Below are 6390 nucleotides of genomic sequence, written 5' to 3' on the forward strand. Positions count from 1 at the left end.
CGCGATCACCCAGACTAGTGGCCCTTCCTCTATCGCTACAGAACCCAAATACCCAAAAATGGAACAATCAGGCCAAGGGTCTGGTCAAGGTTCTCGGTCTCATACGCCTTTTTCTCCGCTCTGCGGGGACCCTGCTCAATCCGGAAGGAGCCGAAGTCCCTGCTCCCCAGGAACTGCATTATTTGCTGAACTTCCTGCCAATCGATCACGACATACTATTCAAAACCCATATGCCCTTCCATCTCTAGGGTAGAGAGCACTCTGATTCAGTATTCCGAGTTTTGAAATGTATTTTAAAGCGCACTCGTCACCAAATAATTGATATGCCAACAGAGAAAGAGGGAGAGAGAGAGATTCCGATAGAGTGAGAGGCATGGGGAATAGTTCAATGAAATGTTAAATGATTTCGCACTGGGATCAGTGCATTAAGGCCTGTCGTTGCATCGCATTAGGCAAACGGCGAGTGCGAGTGCGAGTGCAAAGGTGCTCTGCCAATGACTCGCCCTGGGGGAACCCACCCGTTCGATTGGATGTCGCATGTATTTCCGTTCTCGGAACGGGAATGTTATTCGGCCAAAAGCTCAACAGAACAGAACAGAAAAAGAAACCGAGAAACATTTTTATTTATTTGCCAAGGCAGCCAAGAGAGCGCGGCGAAGGACGGTTGGAAAGGAAGACAAGACCCTCGCGACACCGAAAGTCGTCGGAGACGAGTCACATTTCAAAATGGACACTTCAGACGTGGCGTTGCCAAGTTTTCCCTTTGGTCTAGGGTATGTCGGCTATGCCAACTGCATAGATACTGAAATTTCCTCTAAATTTCTCCCTCCACTTCCACTGCGCCACTCTCTTCGATTCTTTGGCTTCGTTGCCGCCGTTTGCCGCCTTTTGCCGCAACCGAAAAAGACCAAAAGCAAAACAATTAACGCGCAGATAACGCGGCATAAGAGCTATTTGCTGGTGTCTGTCCCCATCAAACTACTTAAATGCTTTAGTTTTCATTTCATCTGCATCTCGGCCAGAGACAAATCACAGAAATGCAACTGGGATCCTCAAGCGGCAACAGTAGGACAAACAACCCTCACAGGCAGACGGAAGCCTGATTTGGCTCAAATTGGATCACATTATGCTATGATTATGTTGGATTATCGTTTCAGACTTATAAATTTATTGGCTTTGTCCTATGGCTGATCCCATTCCGGTTGCGACGATCAGATCTGGCGGACCTTGGAAATGCGGATCTATGTAACGGGACCATCTGGACTTACTTGTGTTTCTTCTTTTGCGCAGTCTATTAGTTCGACGCACGTCCAACAGCATTCGGGCCAGGGCCTGGCTGACGACACGCCAGTGTCCGTGCAGTCTGCGAACGCAGCTGTACAGTAGCATTAGAGGAGAATCATAATCAAAATCTGAATCAGAATCAGAGATTCAAAACGTTTGCTTGTCAGTTCAGAGACTGGAACTTGGGCGATACTTGCTAGTGGATCAGTACGTCGCCGCCGTTGTTTTGGCAATGAAAAACCCCGCAGACATCCGGGTCATCCTGCATTCCATGGACAACCATGTCGCCGTTTGGTCCCTTGCAGCCTCCATCTAAATAAATGCAAAGATAACCTCTGGCGAAAAAGAGAGATTGAACAAGGAGGAGGGAGTCACCTGCTCCTGGTCGAAGAGCTTTGAAGTGCACCCAAGAGTTTCCCACTGTCAGGAGCATGAACTCCATTAGAATTAAGGTAAGCTTCATTTTCGCCCCTGCTACTGTTGATGCAACGAGTGAAAAGCCTTTTATGGTTGGTCCCCTTGTTGGTTGGGACCATTTATAGTACTACGATATATATTATATATTACTACACCGAACCACTGGCCCTGGCACTGTTCTGGCTTCCAGTATTTAAAACTGAACATTTCGCGGAAATTATTCATAGTCGTACATGCGTTTTCCTTCTGCAATTTGATACCCAGTGGGTCTGCAAAAGTTCGGAAATCACCTGATAAACGATAAACCCTTGATAATATAGACCCTATATGAAATCCCCACATAGTTTCGGGCCACACAGCCAGTTTCTATTGGCTTCCATTGGAGCGATCCGTGGAAAATCCAGTTTCTTCTGAAGATAACTCAATAAAAAGCCGAAAAATGGAGTACGAATCGGACCGCTATATCGATTCATCTGCATGCTTCCTTTCTGGTTTTGTAAGTCTATCCCAAGTCTATCAATAAGTTTTTGTTGTCGGAGCGGCAAAGTCTGTCGAACAAGGGGTGGGGGCGGAGAGGGTTGCATATGTTACATATGCAACATATCATTTGAATTTGTCTCCCCGACTCGCAGCGCAGCGGATGTTGTGGCAAGGGGTGGGGGCGGAGAGGGTTGCATATGTTACATATGCAACATATCATTTGAATTTGTCTCCCCGACTCGCAGCGCAGCGGATGTTGTGGCAAAAGTTCAACCAAAATGCATATGGCATATATGCATATATACTCGTATACTCGGGCACACAAAAAATAATAAACGAAGTGCAAAATGCAAAAGGCTGTCTGGGGCAGCAGCAGCATGAATTGGCACAATTCACAGCTAATCCAATCAGCTGTAGTAGCGGCACATCGAGAGACAGAGAGAGAGAGAGAGAGAGAGAGAGAGAACGAGAGAGAGAGAGAGAGAGAGAGAGAGAGAGAGAGAGAGATGGTGAGAGCGTGATACAGAGCAATGTCCTGTCCAGTCTCTTCCGGTTCTCTAGGCCAGGCCAAACATCTGCATGGACGGTTTGTTTGGGCCAAGCCAGTGCCAGTGCCAGTCCGGTTCGAGCCACAGTCGCAGTCTCCGCTGCAGTTGCAACTCTGATTGTGAGTTTCTGGATATGCGCATGTGTCTGTTCAACAAGTTGCTGTTGCTGTTGCAGTTATTCTTTTTTGCGTTTTTCTTTAATATGCAGATTGTGTCGCGCTGACTTTAACACTTTGCAACGTCGTCGATCATTTCGCTTTATGCCAGTGCGACTCTGTGTCTGTGGCTGTGTGTGTGCGAGATGGAGAAAAAGAAACAAGCATGTTGTACATGTGTAAAACCTGCAACACATGCAACATGCAGCAGCAGCAGCCATGTGCTGGGAGGGAGTGGAGCCAGGCCAGCCGAACGGTGCAACTGTGGAACGGGCCTTCCTTCCACAACGAAGAGCGCATAAATTTCACTTGGCCCCAATTTTAATTAAAATTTAAAAAATCCCCAAAACCCCAAATCGCCGCACCGATGCCGGCATACTCTTTCCGAATGCTAGGACCCTGCCCATTGCTTTGCTCCTTTTGCGGCCGCCCTGCGCTGTGAGGATATGCTTCGCCTTGGCGCTGCGCGACGTTTCCGCGGCGCGAAAAATTGGACAAAATAAAAATAAAACCATGTAACAGTGTTAATGTAAGATGACGGCAAACAAAAATAAACGAATAAGAGAAAAGAAAAACCGATGCAAAAACGCTTTTGGCGGTGACTGTCTAGAGATGGCAGTTCGCGTGCCGGTCCCTATCGAGAAATGATCTGCTCGTGGGAGAGAGAGTTCTTAAGAACAGCGATAGCCATCAGTAATCATCGGTATCGGTATCGATTGATTAAGCTTCCATCACTAATAGCAGGAGAGCGGTCTTCCAGCTTCCAGATTCCAGTCCGTGTGAATGTGTGTGTGTGTGTTTTTTTTTTTTGCAAATTTGAGTTACGCTTTACAGGATTTTACAGATTGCAAACATTAATTTTCATGCATTGCCAGGCACACAAGTGTGGGGGCCTCTCAAGAACCGCTACACACCACACCAGCCGCCCCTCCCCGCCCACAGTTCGTCGGTTCTGCCGCTACCTTGGTATGCTGAAATTATGTACGGGGCATGGCAATCGAAACATGTGCAGTAGTGTTGGGTCGTTCATTAACGAACGAACAAAAATGAACTATTCATGGAAGTGAACGAACTGAATAAGTTCATCTTATTCGTTCTTTTTCGTTCATCGTTTTTTTTTGTTCATCGTTCTTTTCCGTTCGTTCTTTTTTGTTCATCGTTCTTTTTTGTTCATCTGTCGTTCTTTTTTGTTCATCGTTCGTTTTCGTTCGTTTTTGTTCCTCATGTTCGCTATGTTTGAGCTGGTATGGCAGCTCTTTTTGTTTTGCTCATTTCTTTTTGTTCGCTATTTTTGAGTTGGTATGGCAGCTCTTTTCACATTTTGTTTTGGCGGACTCTGGCAAGAAAGTTGAAAAGAAATTTAAACTGTTTTGAAATGTCGCTTAAACGTAAATTTAGTGCTTATGGAATCACTTCGATGCCATAGATGACAAAAAGGCAAAGTGCAAGTACTGCAAGTCGGATTTTAGTATAGCCGGAGGTTCACAGAGCAATTTAACACGGCATTTGAAGTTGAAACACCCAGCTTCTCTCGATGAAATTGAACGACAAGGAAGTACTGAGGCCAGTTATTCTGCCGCCACAACATCGCAGCAAGAAATAACTGCATTTGTTCAGAAGCCACCGACAGCGCGTAAAAGTGAGCAAATAGACAAACAGTTAGTGCGAATGATTTCCAAATGCCATCATGCTCTCCGGATCGTGGAGGAGCCGGATTTTAAGAAGCTGATAGAGGACGTTTCAAATTGCCCTGGATATCAGTTGCCCACACGTAAAACGCTGTCTAATGTGCTACTTCCAAATATACACAGTGAGTTAATTGCCAATGTGAAAGAGAAGATAGCATCTGCATCTGGAGTTTGTCTCACAACTGATGGATGGACATCGCTCACCAATGAGAGTTACATAGCTGTAACCGCACACTTCATAGACAAGACGAATATGGAACTATCTTCGCATATGCTAGCTTGTGAAGCGTTCGGTGGAGGCACGCAAGCATCAATCTTTGCTCTTTTCTTCAGAGTGTTGCAGCTGATTTGAAAATTTTAGATAAAATTACTGCAATTGCATCAGACAATGCTGCCAATATCGTATCAGCGATAAAATTGGGAAATTGGCGCCATATTCCATGCTTTGCCCACACTTTGAACATCATTGTACAGAAAGCACTGGGACCAATTGACAGTGTAAGGGTCAAAGCAAAGGCAATTGTAGAATTTTTCAATCGCATCTCATCCGGATTCAAGAAGCTCAAAGAAATTAATAGCCAATTTAATCTTCCCGACCTTAAGCTGACACAAGATGTGCCTACACGTTGGAACTCAACATACAAAATGTTTCAGCGCTTGTCTATTTTAAAAGATGGAGATATGGTGGTCATTTCCCTTCTACGCCCTGAACTAGTACTGACCCAGGCAGAATGGGAAATTATTGATGGTGTATTGCCAGTGCTGAAGCCATTTTCTGAAATAACAACTGAAATTTCAGCAGAGAAAAATGTCACCTTATCAAATGTTATTATAATGGCCACATTGCTGCATCAATCCATAGCCAAAGCTATTCCAAAAGATGATTTTCTACGGGCAGTCGTAGAAAAACTCAAAGAGCAGTTGACCGTACGTTTTGGGGATTTGGAAAATAATATTTTGTATGCAGAGAGCACCATACTAGACCCAAGATTTAAACGAGGGGGAACGTTGTGAGTTGCTGCGGAGACCGCAACTCTACAGTTATACCCGATACTAAGTCAGTATGGCTCTCCTCCGGCAGACGCCGCTAATATTAAACGACACGACAAGGAGTGCGTGCGAGAGAGACAGAAAATCAGTCTGAGCGTGACGTCGGGGGCTGCGTAGCCAGTGCAAATTGATTTGTTCATTTTGGCTATAAAAATGATCTGATCTGATCCAGATTCAGCAATCTGATAGATATGGTCATTATCTATGATTCTGCGTTTTTAGTTTTCTCGAATCTGCAATATTGTGGATGCCACAGATTTTCGTCTTTTGTGGGGGCGGAAAAGGGTGGGGCGAAACTCTGAGATATACGTTTTATAGTGAGATCTAACAGAAGAGCGGATACCAAATTTGGTTACTCTAGCCTTAATAGTCTCTGAGATTTGTGGATGCCCCAGATTTTCGTCCTTTGCGGGGGCGGAAGGGGGTGTGGCGAAATTTGGACACGAAACGGTCAAGGTCCGATATCACAGGAGTGTGGATACCAAATTTGGTTGCTCTGGCTCTAATAGGTTCTGAGATCCTTGAACTCATATTTTGAAATTGGCAAAGCCGACCATGAAACCTGTGTGTTAGAGAGAGACAGAGCGAGAAAGAATGAAATTGTTTTCTTGATTCTGGCTATAATAATTATACGATCTGGTTGAGATTTTACACTCTAGAACATATAGTCATCCTCTACGATTCTGCGTTTTTGGTTTTATCGTATATTTCAAAATGTGGATGCCACAGATTTTCGTCCTTTGTGGGGGCGGAAGTAGGCGGGGCGAA

General features: G+C 45.0%; 1 long non-coding RNA gene across 1 annotated transcript; it reads left to right on the plus strand.

Annotated features, from left to right (window-relative positions):
• Nucleotides 1–989: 989 nt before the first annotated feature.
• Nucleotides 990–3457, plus strand: LOC117192267. Its single transcript, XR_004474270.1, has 3 exons — nt 990–1065; nt 1158–1736; nt 2938–3457. It is a non-coding gene; the product is annotated as an uncharacterized LOC117192267 (long non-coding RNA).
• The last annotated feature ends 2933 nt before the right edge of the window (nt 3458–6390 follow it).

This window comes from Drosophila miranda, assembly GCF_003369915.1.
Source record: "Drosophila miranda strain MSH22 chromosome Y unlocalized genomic scaffold, D.miranda_PacBio2.1 Contig_Y2_pilon, whole genome shotgun sequence".
Classification (NCBI taxonomy): Eukaryota; Metazoa; Arthropoda; class Insecta; order Diptera; family Drosophilidae; genus Drosophila; species Drosophila miranda.